At 46.3% G+C, this 15,373-nt stretch overlaps 1 protein-coding gene across 5 annotated transcripts in view; it reads left to right on the top strand.

Annotated features, from left to right (window-relative positions):
• LOC106602374 (F-box/WD repeat-containing protein 7) overlaps positions 1-15,373 on the top strand; it is a 189,949-nt gene that overhangs the window by 111,838 nt on the left and 62,738 nt on the right. The gene's annotated exons all lie outside the window — the stretch shown is intronic.

Below are 15,373 nucleotides of genomic sequence, written 5' to 3'. Positions count from 1 at the left end.
TCTCTCTCCGCCACCCGCGGTGAACCCACTGTAGAGTGCAGCCAGGCTCAGCATTGGTAGTAATAAAGATAGCCCTGCACAGCAGACAGAAGCACAGCATCCCCGCCTGCACAATATAGAGAGGAAAGGGGAGCGTTACTGCTTGTTCTGTTGTTGCAGACGGCTGAAACTCCAGTGTATTGCACAGACTAAAGAAATAACTCCGGGCGGTTTGTTCAAGGAGTGGAGAGCCTTTTGTTGCTTGAATGAGTTGTTTAAGTAGACTTTGGTTTTGAACAACGGTACTGGTCAGTCCGAGTTGGCTGGTATTCTGTCAAATATCTAATATAGTGGGTTCAGTTCACCCATTTGTCAGGCTCACTGTAGATTGCCTCGTCATGCCTGTCACCAGCTCTCTGGTAATGATACCCTCCATGCCTTGGCCTTGGCCAGAGTAGAGCTGCTTAGGCTGCTCTGTCTGAAGGAGCTCCCACCATTCAGTGGTACCAAACTAGTTGAGACTAGTCGTTAACGCTCAAAGGTCATTCATGTATAGGCTAGTCTAACTTTTTATGCCTTCAACCTTACTCGAGACACGCGTCACATCCGAGTCGTGACTGACGTCGTTAGTGAAGCGTAGGCTGACTTTTAGCCCACGACTTCACCCTCACCCTGCCCTTGAAACTTTATTTGTGTCTGGTGGCCATGCTAGTGTCTCTGGGTTTGCCTGCTAAGGGCTCTGCGACGAACAGCTGGACAGCCAGCGGTTTTTGCAGCAGAGGCAGAGTCTGGTGCCAGCTGGTCCGCCATCTTGGCTCTGGCATACGGAATGCGTGAACGCAGGACCCTACCGAACCTTGTCGTATGATTTCTGTGATATCCCATAGACTTAATACAGGTTTGGATTATTTTACTGTACATTGATATCTAAACAATGTTTATACTACAGTGTGAAAATTGACACAATTCCATTTGAGTTCAAAAGAAACAGTGTAGGAAAAATACATTTTATTTTTCTAATCCTGGAAACCTTGTTACTGGGTTCAGTTGAATAGTGCCTCGCCCACTCCGCTAACAAAACAGTGCCCTGGAATGCTCTTCACACATTGAGGCTTTAGAAAACTAAGAGGCTCCTTGGAGCCTGCCTTTCTCCTCCTGGTCTTGCACATGCATATGAAAGGGCTCTTTATTACCCTTTATCCTCAGTGCTTAAGGCGTCAGTACAGTACAGACACCCTGGTTCGAATCTAGGCTGTATCACAACCGGACGTGATTGGGAGTCCCACAGGGCGGCTCACAATTGGCCCAGCGTCGTCCGGGTTTGGCCGGGGTAGGCCGTCATTGTAAGAAAGAATTTGTTCTTAACTGATTTGCCTAGTTAAATAAAGGTTAAAAATGTAAAAGCTTGCTTCCTTTCTGTTTCTGCTTTTAATACTGCTATATGAGTGTCCTTAGAAAGAGTGTGTGTATGCTCTCGCATTGTGTTAGTCTGCATCCCTGGATGTGAAGGAGCACTTTAAGGGGCCCTGTGGTTATCTAGTCCTCAGATGTACTGCGTATTCATTCTGAATACAGACAGACCTGTCACGCTTCCATCGATCTCCACATGTCCTCTACCGACGTATCTAGAACTGAAGGCCTCCTAAGACTAACGCTTAGCATGCAGAGGGAAACCAATGGGTACAAGGACAATGTTAATGTCTCTGTTAGAAAGAATCGAGGCAGAAAGGCAGACAAACTTGTTGCATGTTGTGATAAAGTAAGGAACAACTTATCCAAGGAAATGCAATGACATCTCATGAGGATTTAGTGGCTGCCGAAGTTAGCGGACTCACACACACACAGTTAGCTGACCATGTTTTGAAGACGTTGGAAACCCGAGGTCGCTTCTCACATTTGATTATAACCGTGTATCATGTGGGAGATGTTACGCCAGGCTTCAACTTCCCCCCTATTTATAAACCCTGCGCCGTTTTAGAAATGTCTCCCCTTGCCCGGGCTCGCTGTGCCGTCCACCTCCCCGTCTGAGAGACCTCCGTCATCACCCAAGTAAAGGCAAGCGGCACATCGCATCCCTTCAGTTCAGAAGGCCACGGGTTTGCCCCAAATGGCACCCTGTTCCCTGTGTAGTGCACTACATTTGACCAGGGCCCTGCTCAAAAGTATTGCACTATACAGGGAACAGGGTGCCTTTGCAGATGCAGCCCAACTCCCACATCTCTTCAGCAGCCTGAACTTTGTCCACCTCCACCATTGCCTGCCTTCCCGACCAACCAGGCCTTCTTTCCAGCAGGTCTTCTCTCTAAACTTGTTACTCAAGCTCCCTGTCCAATTAAGGACAGCTTCCCCCTGCCCCCTCTTGGCTTTCGCTGTATTTAATTATACATAACATCAAGGCGCCCAGGCACAGGGGGAGATGGATGCGTTTTCTATGTAAAAGCGAGTCGCCAGCCTCTCACTAATGTAGCTCCGGTGACTCAGCCGGCTATTAATAGGACCCTGCCTGTCAGTTCCTTCAGCCCTCAGGCTTTGTGTGCAGTGATACAACACTGCTCATCATCCAGCCGCTCTCCTCTGCCGAACTGTAGCGGAAGACTGACCACACCTTGGCATGACGGCCGTCATTGTCTTGTGTCACAGCGCAACATTCGTCTGCGACTGTAAGTTGAGGGACTGGCGTTGTTGCGTATGAGTGACTCCATCTGTTGGAAGATGAGCCTAGATCAAGGCAGCCATTTAAACCCCACCTTTAGCTAACCACCGCAGGGACTAGTTGACATCACTGACCTTGTCTAAGGTCCGTTTCCTCACCGTCAGGTTCACTTGTGTTTTACATCAACTTTCTGACCCTTCATCACAACAGCCCTTTTCTCCATGTTAGAGAAGGGGACATTCCCACCATTAGTCAAAGGCCCATTCCCACTATTCCCACTGGGGCCATTTCCAGTAGCTGGAATGATTAGGGAATGCTGTCAACCTTAGATCCTGGCCCTGCCAGGCCAGTAGATTGATGAGGAAGAAGCGGGAGTTCCGAGCAGCCGCTTGTTGCCGTGTTTTAAAAAGTCAGGTCAGGAGACGTCTGGAGGAGGGAGGAGCATTCTCTGAGGAAAACAAACCAGCCAAGGAAGAATGGAGGAGGATAGGATATGCAACTTAATGGACTTCAGCTGGACCTACCCGTCTCTCTCTCCGTTTCTGGCATCTCTCGTTCTGCCTGTAGGCTCCTACATCTGTATTCATTGGGGGAGGCGAGGCTAGTGTCAAGGCAACCCTTTCACACCTCTCCACGTCGCATCCAAGGCATTTCTGTTGTGTTGCTTGTTACTGCAGTCCACTTGCACTGTCCGTATTTACATTAAAAAAAATTCTCTCACGTTTACAGACTCAAAGACATACAGGACCCACTTCGTCATTCGAGTTTGGATAGCCTTACAGTTTACTGAGGGAGGAGGAATGCAATTACTTTCACCCCCCCATTTTCCCCCCTTTTCCCGTTCAAAGCATCGTACTGAGCAGAGGGGCGAGAGCTGCATGTCTTCGAGTATTGATTGTGTCTGTACGTTGGGCCAGTGGCTCCCTCTCTATTTTCCCCACACAGTTCCCACTCTCTCCTTCACCCTCTCTCTCTCCTTACCACATATTACCCCTCCTCCTCCTCTCACTCCTTCCTTCCATCCCTCTCTCTCTCTCTATGGACTTGTCTTATCTCCGGCCAACAGCACCCCGATCCTCCCTTTCCTGTGGACTGGGTGGTCTCTTCATTAGCCGTAGCTTAATGGAATCATTCAGTCTCTAAACCCATGAGGAGGTAGATTTTCTTTCTGAATGCCACTGCGTTCCTCAACTGTCCCCGTCGCAAATGCAGTTTGAACTAGCATTCATAGAAACTACAGACCAACGTTGGGAGTGATTTTAATATTGACCTAAAAGTCATTTCTGGGCTATTTGCTGTGTAATGTGGTTGAGGATTAAGACTTAAGGGTTTGACAAGTCCTACTGTTACCGTTTCCATTAGTCTTGTCTAATATCTGTAGAGCTCAAACTTACTGAGCAAAGAATGTAGCCCATTTGATTGCTGCGGGACTTTTCCCAAGTAGCATAATATGCGAACTTCACTGAAACAAAACTTGTTATGACAGCTGCCAGAAAAATACATCTCTGGGTAGAACAGTTTGTATAGAACAGCTGTAGATTAACTCTGCTTGGTAAGTCAAGGCGTTTTTAATTTTTCTAACAGTGCAGTATGCTGCGGTGCCTTCCCTGAGTGGTATAGGAAAAGGACTTCATCCTCTTCCTCTGCAGCTACATTCAGATTTCTTGACTCTGCCAGTAGTTCTTCATTAAGAATTCTCATTGGAAGGCTGACAGACTACCTCTTTGCAAGCATACTGTTTGATGCCTGCCAGTTGATTAGCTAGTTCTGCACTGCTCCAGAAAGTAGATTTGCAATGATTAACGTTCATCCATGATGAGTGTTTGTCTAATTTGATACGGCGATAATGATATTACCAATCGATGGATGTCTGCATGCCATTTTTCACTCGACGTTCCACTAGTGTTTTGAGACTCACGACTTGGATAAGAGACTTTGTTTACACTAGACACTATCGCACAGAATGTTAATTGCTGCTGGCTTTACTTGTTCAAAGCAGCCATCAAGTAAACCCTCTGTGGAGACATTTCTTTCAGAAGTAAAATATTCATAGAGCATATTGTTTTGACCATTATTGATGACCGAGTGTGAACAGGGCTTTGAAACATGAATGCTATTTACCATTGCATGACTGACCTATATGAAACATTCATAGCGAGAGAAAATGCCTCTGCCTCCACTGGGTAGATCTCAAACAAAGGCAAACCAAAGGACCTATTGCCAGTGGACAAAACTTAGAGCAGAGTTTGTTATGAAGAAGTAGCAATGCAAGTGAATGAAATGTCTAGCTAGTACTTAGGCTAATTTAAGAAATCATTTCGGTATCACTTTGTTTGGGTCCCATCTTGTTGATCTGAAGAGACTTCTGTCACTGTTGTGAAGACTTCTAGCTCTCTAATTCTTCTCCCAGGAGCCTAGATTGACATTTGTTGCGCTCTCGCGCTGTGCTCAGTCAAAATGTATGACTGGTAGTGCAGCTCTGGGAAGTCCGAACAGCCTGAGAAAGATTGCCTTTTCACGCAGTGTTAGGACAATGCTCTAAGAGGCACCCGAGATGCCATTTTGTGGTCTCTGATGCTTGAAGAACGGGGGATCTGAAATTGAGGGTTGTGACCCTATGGGTGTTTTGGTTCATCATAGCCCTCTGCATCGCTCAGTCTCCCTTTGTGACGGCACCCCGATTACTCCCCTTGTTGCACTCCTTACCACTTCTAGGAACACATTTATCTGGCCCCAAAGAGTTTCCCCAGTAACTTAGAGCAAGGTATTTCTTCAAGGTCATATGTGAGTCATTTCTGCTCAGTGCCCACCCTCCCCTAAACCCCTTCAGGGAGAAGGATCACTCTTACTATCCATTTGAAAAATGTTTCCTATTTTGGGCCTCCCGAGTGGCGCAGTGGTCTAAGGCAGTGCTAGCTGTGCCACTAGAGATCCTGGTTTGAGTCCAGGCTCTGTCGCAGCCAGCCGCTACCGAGAGACCCATGGGGCAGCGCACAATTTGGCCCAGCCTCGTTAGGGAAGGGTTTGGCCGGCCGGGATGTCTTTGTCCCATCGCGCTCTAGCGACTCCTGGGCCAGACGCATGCGCACTGACGTGGTCGCCAGGTGTACAGTGTTTCCTCTGACACATTGGTGCGTCTGGCTTCCGGGTTTAGCGGGCGTTGTGTCAAGAAGCAGTGTGGCTTGGCTGGGTCGTGTTTTGGAGGACGCACGGCTCTCGACCTTCGCCTCTCCCGAGTCCGTACAAGACTGTAACTACCAATTGGTTACCACGACATTGGGGAGAAAAAGGGGGTAAAAAATATATATTTTTCCCTTGTGGTCTATTCAGCCATCAGATTGCAATAGTTAGTCCTGCCATCTGTATTCCAGTAAGTTCTATCTTAGGCGGTGCCAAGGTTCTAGCTATCTTAGGCTGTGCAACTCCCGCCTTGTACAGAGATCAGAGGAGGTGGATCTCTTTGGCCGCCCCTGCCTTTTGGAAAGTCATTGGAATCACTAAATACCCTGCGGTCAGTGGGGCAAGATGTCAGCCAGGCAGGGCAGTCGGGCTCTGTGCGGACCAGGGGACCATACTCTACACCCCGGTGAGAATTCTCCCTACCAACAAACACTGGAATGAATGTTCCCTCTATTCTTTGAAAATTAAATGTGGTTTGTTGCCAGTGAGATGCAAAGAAACTCAGAAAATCCATCTGAGGTGCAATAATGTGACTGACGGCTTCATTTGCTATTTGACAGATTCATTGTTGGTCTGTTGGAATGGTTGTCACCTGAAGAAGTCTCTTCCCATATGTGAAATATGACAAAAGTTTATTTCAGTCAGCGATGGACAAGCATTCATTTCTCACACTTTCTGATTTCTTCACACCCCAACTGAATAGCTTATGCTAAACCTTCTGTTTTCCTTTGTTTGTTAATCACAGTGCTTTAAGCGCATCCTCGAATGTTCCTACTCAAGTGGCCTGCTTCCCTTCCCTCCCTCCCCCCCAAAAAACTCCTTTCTCCGTTCCTCTCCGCATTCAAATTGGACCATTAGTATGGAAAGCACCCCCTCCTCTTGTTTATTTGGATGTACTCTGATGATTCCCAACCAACCCCACGCTTTATCATTAAGACAGACAATCTAGAGCAAAGAGCTGATATCCAAAATAACAACGTTAAGCTGGCGCAGTCCAAGTCTGTGTTATTACTGAGTCTACAGGTTATGAGTCGGAGCAATTTTAAAGGAAGTTTGCTCGTCATTAATCCTTATAGAATAGCTATAGTTGACTGTTTTCACAGTTATGAGTCGTTTTAACCTCTCTGTGGATCATGACGAATTGTCCCAGTCTTCTAGCATAGCTCAGACTCGTATCTCCTATCTGATTCACTACTGTATGATGGGAATCTGGCATGGTATATTTCTTCTTGCACGGATATTGTATCACTGTGCCGTTTGTCGCACACTGTGTGCATTAGTCTGGTAGTCATTAGGGCTGGGGATTGCCAGGGACCCCCCCATACAATATTATCACTATATACTAAGGTGCCGATACCATATGCATTGCGATTCTCATTATTCTATGCGTTTTGCGATTCGATACAGATTTATATTGCGATTTGACGTTCCAAACATATTGCTCACCATATGTCTGCTGCAGAGAGACAAGAGAGAGAGCCATGAGAACACGAGTCTTGATCAGTCATGGAAATAAATGTGCTGAAAACATATTGGCTCCCTATTTATAAAGAAGATGGAGAACAAAACATGAAGGAATTTTTTTTGTTGAGTTTTGGAGCAGGTACAGCCAACTAGTGCACAAATAATATTGTGATACTGTCAAAACAATACGATATATCGTCAAAAATAATATCCCGATATATGTAACTATCAATTTTTCGCCCCCGATCACTAGCAGTCATCTTCATAGAAGGAATACGTTGTTTCCTTTCCTGAACGTGAACACGGGATGGCTCTGTGCCCATCTGGGAGAGGACAATGAATGCAAACCTACCATTATGTAGGAATAGCAAGTGTGTACATTGCTTCAATGCAAAGAGAGCTTTGCCTCATAATGGCAGTTAATGACGTGTCCAATGCCTAACAACTGTCTTCTCTCTCTCTCTCTCTCTCTCTCTCTCTCTCTCTCTCTCTCTCTCTCTCTCTCCATGTTCCTCCTCCCTCTGCCGTTGTGGATTCCTGCTAACTCAGGTAAGCAGCTCTTATGTTTGTTCACTTTGTTTTCTATATGTGTAAGCCACACCGCCCTCCAGGCTCCTTGTCCTCGGACGCATTCATGCATCATTTGTCAGTCAAACATACATTTGTCAGTCAAACATGCACCTTCGTCATAATACCCTTTGTGACAGGGTGAACGGGTGTTTAATCACCACTAGGGGGCAATACTTACCTACATGCTCACACACAGAGAGAGAGAGAGAGAGCAGCATGCAGCAGCTCAGCCCAGTGACAGCCCACCCCGTCCCCTTCCTCATGTTACTCCTCTGTTACTCACCCTGGCTTGTGGTTGGTTGTAGCGCCACGGCTCATTCAGCCCTCTGCTTAATTGCCTGTCCCTGTTCTATTTACCAGTGTACCGCATTAGAGGTGCTTTGTACCTGTGCGTTTTAACAAGATGCTGTGGGAACGCGCCAGGCTAGGCTGATTAAACGAGCTGCAGTTGATTGGATTAGGGCAGTGACACCCTGAAGAGAACCCCTCGGGTCATCGTTTGGTTTTGTCTGACTGTAGCAGTGTGGACCTTTCCCAGCAACCACTTTGCGTGCTTTGAGACGGTGCCTGTTCTGCTCTCTGCCAACTGGCCAACTCCCATACACACACATTTGTATGTACGTAGAGTGGCCCTCTCTATATATATATATATATATATATATACACACACACACACACACACACAGTTTAGAGCCCCATTGAATGTGCATGTTGTTATGACAACTACAAGTGCATGCAGCGCTCAGTCTTGCGTTAGGATGTTGAGGGACACTTTTTGTCTGGTCTGGTTCTCCAGATGAATATGATGTTGATCATGAATGACTGACATTCACAATACCAGGAAAAATACAATGTGGATATGAGATGTGCTTTTTTTTCCCCAGAAAAGTCTTTGAATTTAGCCTTTTTATTCAGCAGTGGTATTTCTTTGAATATCAATTTCCATTGAAGGATATATGTATATATGTGCATGTTCTCAGTTGAGCTATTAGTGAAGGAAAGAGAACGATATGGTCTTTAGCTACATTCATAGTAAATGGAAAGCAAGCAAATATGTGTTTTTGTAGAGAAAGGCCTGTTTAACTGACTTGTTAATGTAGATGAATCGTCATTCAGTGGAGAGGGAAGTGGACCACCGACTGTGTTCCCATTGACTTAACAGTGTTATTGGCCCGTCTTACATATTACTGAGCTCTGTTAACCACTCAAAGCAGAGCCAGACTGAAATGCACTACATTCAGTGCCTAGTGAAATGAACTGCATTCAGTCAGTGCTCGGTGAAATGTGCTGCAGTGCCCGGGTAATGGTCTATAGATTCTGCTCTGTGGACAAGCTGGCCATTGTGGTGATAGTGCTGTGGTGTGATTATACAGTGATGTGATGGATGAAGTGTTGGCTCAACCTGCCGCCCATTTGTGGCAGTCAGGGCAAGAAGTCAAGTAAAGCCATCTGATAATTGCATTTGTCCACCAACACGATTAGCTATAGGCAAAGATCAGGGGACAGAGGGGCCAGTGTATTCAGCCCCCACGGCTTGGCCTCCCAGCGGGAGGGGTGGTCCCCCTGGGTCCCAGCACACGAAAGAGGGCCACGCGTCACCACTGCATGATGGGGGTCGTTGACTGCTAACCCAGCGGCACACTGCCCGGCACAGTGTGGGATGGCAGGGGCTGAGTGGAGAGCCTGGCGAGGCATCAATGAAGTTTATGCAACGGGCAACTCGACATAACAGTGCAGGTCGAAAAGCCACGTCTGTTGTGTCTCCTTCGCTCTCGAGAGACACACACACACACACACACACACACACACACACACACACACACACACACACACACAGGAGCCTGACTCACCGCGGGAAGGCTGCCTCTTGTCACGGAAGAGGCCGCTGCCGGGTCACGGATCCCCCCCCCTCCACTGGGAACCCCTACAGTGAGGCTGTAGGAGTAACACGTGTACACACACCTGCCTTAGTTAGCAGCGCAATAGGAACCCCTCTGTTTAGAAGCCTTTACCTTAAAGATTCAAGTCAACGACAGCCAAATTGAATGGGAATGTGATAAGAGAATTATCTAATAAATGTAAATGAATCAATAAAACATGATGAATTATTAGTCATACAGCAGGTTTAATGAATAATCAATGTAATGATCAATGTAGGGATCGGTTAGTCTGATTAGTTCCGGAAAGTCCAGGAACCACTGGAGAGGGAAAGAAATGTGTGTATGCAATTAGTATAGAGAGATAGAGGGGCAGATGGTCAAGGGAGTGAAAGCTTCAAAGAGTTCTTGAACCTTGAGGGAAAAGAACTGGCTGAGCTCTGGATAGTGATAAACAGTGTGAGAAGTTTATGGGGGATGCAGGTCACCAACGGATTGTGTGTAAATGCATGTGCGTAAGTAAGCAAGAACTATATAATGACTGTTTTGTTATCCTGACCTCAGAACGTTCTCTGAATAAAGCTACAGATACCTTTTGCAGAAAGCTGAGTCCTTGCCTAGTTATTATAACCCATTGTCTTACAAACCTTGGGCATTAGTCAAGGCGAATTGATTATTGATTATTATCATCAAGATATAAAATTCCTTTAACAGAATGTTAACTTAAACAGCTGCTCGGCTTTTCATATTCCTCTTTTCCTTTAGCTCTAGTCGCCTGTGTTTATAACTGGGGCGTGGTCATTCATTCCTAGGGCTGTTCTGTAGACTTCTTGGTCAGGTCTGTGAGTTGAGCCTCCACACAGCGCGATAAGACAAACAAACCAACCGCAGTTAATTAGTCCAGTCAGTGGCAGATGAAATGAAGCTATTTACGTTTATGCGTTTAACTTTTGAGTTAAACAGCCCCTTGCAGGCCTGGACCAGCATAAAGCCCTAGTTATGGGCAAGTTGGGGTGCTTGCCAAAAAATACATTACTTTTGCAATCCAGTCATTGTTTGCGGTGGTGTGTGTGTGTGTGCTTGTGAATACTGATTTGATGGAGGACCTGTGCACTTAAGACATATTTAAGTTTCTATTTCTAGACTATCCTTTATTCAAACGAGGATAATGGCACTAGGCCTCTCCACTGAGAGAGATGTTGCTGAGGCCTTCCCTCTGTCTGCTGACCGGTGATATCCACACTGTCCTTTATTAGACCTGGACCAAATTCAATACAACAGTTTACAGACTGGGCCTGTACCCAACCTGCTGTGTCTGAGTGATTTGTAACTCTGCACAACTTTGGAGAACCACCAAAGCTCCCTCAGAACTGGTTATATGTGATTTATTATAAACTGGCTGGTTCGAGCCCTGAATGCTGATATCAGAATGTATTTTTACTGCTCTAATTATGTTGGTAGCCAGTTTATAATAGCAATAAGGCACCTCGGGTTTGTGGTATATGGCCAATATACCGCTGCTAAGGGCTGTGTCAAGGCATTCCGCGTTGCGTGGTGGCTAAGAAAAGCCCTTAGCCGTGTTATATTGGCTATATACCACACCCCCTCGGTCCTTATTGCTTAATTATATGGTAGTCTGGTCTCAGAACTGGTTGTGTGATTTATTATACCATGGTAGTCTGGTCTCAGAACTGGTTGTGTGATTTATTATACCATGGTAGTCTAGTTTCAAGACTCCATCCTCTTTGAACTCTTGGATGACCTATACTTTTCTATTGAGCCTAGGGTTAGTCTATGTAAGGAGTTTGATTGGTCTGATACCTGAACTTAATTATATTGTGACAGAAGGCACTGAGAGAAGGGCCTTCTGAGGGCACGACAATCCCCAAGACGAAGGTGTGCGGAGCCGTTACCACCACAACTCCTATTCCTCCTGGAGGCTCCCCGTGGAGTCCCCATTTCTCCAATCTCAGTGTGCATTCAACTGGCCACTTGGAAACCCCCCCCCCCCCCCCCATGGCTCTACCATGTTACCACAATGACCCAGTTGGCCAACCTCTACAGGGGACCTGCATGCTCCCTATCCACACACCATTACGGCTCTCACCTCAGCAGTTGCCTCCACTTCCACCCAGATGCAATGTCTTCAGGATCAGCTGGCACCTGTCCTCTGTAGAACAAAAGCATCACTGACTGAGCCTCAGCTTTCTATCTCATTGTGACACTCCACTTGAGCCAACTGTTAGCACACTACACACACACACACACACACACACACACACACACACACACACACACACACACACACACAGGTTCTCAATTTGAGGGGCTACATTTCTGAGTTGAGGCAGGGAAAGTAACCGTTGGAATATCAATGAGTACCAGGTGCCTGTAAAAGGCAGCACTTCAAACAGCCCAGTTCCCCCTGGTGTGGCATCGGCACCGCTGGCTACCCGGGGGCTTTCAGACTCTGAAGATGGCATTTGAAAAGAAGGAACGTGGTGGACCCAAAGGAAAAAAAGAGGCGATATCACTTGTAATTGTGGAACATACCGTGACACTACTGCCAAAACAAGTACTGTAATATTATCCACTCTTCCTTTTTTTTGGATTTGGAACCGTGTTTCTTTCCTGAACATGTTTTATAGCGTTGTCAAACACTTGGTTACCGAATCCGTACCAGCCACAAACAATTTCCATCTGCACCCTCTTCAACCCACTGCTATCTTTTATAAGATAGTTATTAAAATAATCAGGAGGTGTTGTGCCAGGACCTGTAACATTTCTTCAAACATCTTTCTATTTAATTGCCCTAATAATCACAGTTTGTCAACTTGCCTGTTCCGATCTATTGGATATTAGAATCAGAATATATATATGCTTGTTTTGTAACTCTTTTGTTGCGTGTCTAAGTGGCAGTGACAGTATGATTTGAAGAACAATGGCTGCACAATGTGTCGTTAGTAAGAATAAAACAATGTATCTCAGCCGTACTACTTATAGCCTTGTCCTTGCCCTTTCAGACTGAAACGACTCGTCCTTCATCAGCCACTCGCTTTGCGAGGTGAAAAGGAGAATATCAGCAAGGTGAATGGGAGGTGGTGGTTGATGCAATATTGTCAACAGCCTTCTCACTCAGATTGCCCCCAGTCAAGTCCTACAGCGTCCTGCAGTAGTAACCCACAACCAGTAATATTTAATTAGCTCCTAGCCACTATTGCTTCATTACTTTTCATTACATTCTTCTTTGCTGAAGGTTTTTGTTCCCTCCCTCTGAGTCTTCTCCTTCCAATTCCCATTAAAACGGATGGATTTCCCTTGATGCGGTGATGTTCCCTTGGCTGCGTCTGAAATGGCACCCTATTCCCTATATAGTGCACTACTATGGACACGAGCCTACGCAGAGCCTACGGGGCTCTGGTCAAAAGTCTTGCATGACATATGGAAAAGGGTGCCATTTTGGACGCACCCCTTGACTGAACTGAAAAGAGCTGTATAGCTGTACCCGCATCCAAGTCCAGAATGCTGCTGCTGTTCCTCTCCCCACACACTGATCATTAAAACCCAGAGAAATGGACGCTAGCAGCAACAGAACAGCCAAGATGGAGTAGTACCACATCTGTTCTTGGATCAGTTGCTGAGTGTCATGGGGGTTCCAGAACCCTAATGAGATTACAGTCCTTGTTGACAGGATGTGTTTAGAACATGACTGATGAGGGAACTGTTTTCGTGACCATGGTAGAATAATGACTATAGGCCCCAAACCACAGTGTGGAATTCAGAATGCGTTTATCTTTGAATGGAATGAGCTGGTATCTGGGAGAATTTACAGTATTTGTCTTTGAGAAATACTTGGACAACGGCCATACCAGACAGTCAAATTAACCCAAACAAAATGCAAGGGCACATTTTTTGGGACGCTACGAAATTCCCCACCGAATTCCCCCCCCCCCAGCAGTTTAGCCAGGGTTTGTTTTGCATGGCCCAGAATTAAATATTACACCGACACTATTCCCAGCAGAACTTAGATTTTGATTAGCAACGCAGCCCCCTCCTTATCGGCGATATAACACAGCAATTGATAACAAGTCCTCCACTGAGGATAGAGGGAGCACGTCGTAGGGATTAATTTACTAAAACAAAATGGAAAATCAATGGTACGCCCCCCCACACTCCCCAAGACACACGCCATAAGTACCCCAGGTGGATCTCAACAACAGCATCCGCCGACTAGGCTCGCTGGGGTATCCTGTCTTCCCTCTCAGCTTCAGATACAGCCTGAGGCCAGATAGCATTGTTCTGAGTACGGGGGCTTTAATACATCTCTGATGCCCCAGTTGTGTGAGCCCCGGCGTGTTCTATTGTGTTAGCGTGATGGATGATAATGAGCAGGGATTCCATGGCTACATTTGATTTTCCTCCCACCCTGTCCCGGTCCCAGCAGCGTCAGCCGGCTTCCTGTTAGACAGACCACTGGACTGCTGATGTGATTAGCAGGGCCTCATTACTCCCTTCATTACGCCAGGCCACTGCTTGTTTACCATTACCCCTGTGAAATATGTCAGCCATTTTGAGGACAGAATTCACATTTCGCCCTCTGGAAGTTTGTCTTCCAGAAATCTAGAGTTTTTTTTTATTTATTTTTTTAACATACCGTGCAGTTTGAGTAGTGGTAATGGTTGTTTATTGCATACTTGTAGTATATTTTTCTGGCTTCACACTCCATGGACTGGGATGATGGTTCTTCTCAGTTGGTGTCCATTGCAAGTAGGCACGAGTCCTCGAAACTGGCAGACACTGGGGGGAAAGGAGCCTGCCTTTTCCTTTCGCCGTGGTGCACCATCCAAAGCTTCCTGAACTGTCACCAGCAGTTTAATGAGAAGGATGAGTCATAAATGAGAAGCTGGCCATCTGTGATTTCTAACTTAGTTAAATCTGGCCTCCCCCTTCTATCCAGCGCTTGTTATTTCCGTGCCAAGGATTACTTTGACACATGTAAACAAAACCAAGAAGCGACAAGACCACAAATCATTTAGCTGAGAGGAAAACTATTAGATTTTTAATTACTCGTCTTCTTGCCCGTGGGTTGCTTTTCGTTCTCCACCGAGGAGAGAGGAGAGAGGGGAATTGGTCCTGGTTGAGCAGAGTTGTTGCTCGAAGGCTCAGGCTGCTCACATGGGCTTGGCACCAACACCATAGAAGTATAATTACTACCTAGCACAGTAAATTGACTTTAATGAGGAATCCCCATTCTAGTAATTCCGTTTCTATGGACACCACCAAGTCTTTCTCTGGGTATGGCTACCTCCTACCTGTTCCAACACAGCAGCAAGCAGCTGAGACAGACAGAGGGAGGGAGAAAGAGAAAGTGCTGATGTGGCCAGACTGGTCTCTTTAATTTGAGTGTGGGAGAGCCGGAGCCCCCCCCCGGGGGTAAGCAAGCAGAGAGCCTGGTGGCCAGCTTGTGCTGCTGGGTCTGACTGGCTGTGGAGCAGCACCTGCTGAGTCAGCCTCACGTCCCCAGGTCATTTACTACAGCGTGAAGAGGCGTCACAGAGCCCTGTTATTTATCTTTGGTAATACAAGCAGCATATTGTACAGGACAAAGTGCATTTGGGGACAAGTTAGTTACGGTTTTCTCTACAGGAAA

The sequence above is a fragment of the Salmo salar genome, chromosome 04, assembly GCF_965601325.2.
Source record: "Salmo salar chromosome 04, fSalSal1, whole genome shotgun sequence".
NCBI classification, from domain to species: domain Eukaryota; kingdom Metazoa; phylum Chordata; class Actinopteri; order Salmoniformes; family Salmonidae; genus Salmo; species Salmo salar.
This window is presented reverse-complemented; position numbering and strand designations above follow the sequence as displayed.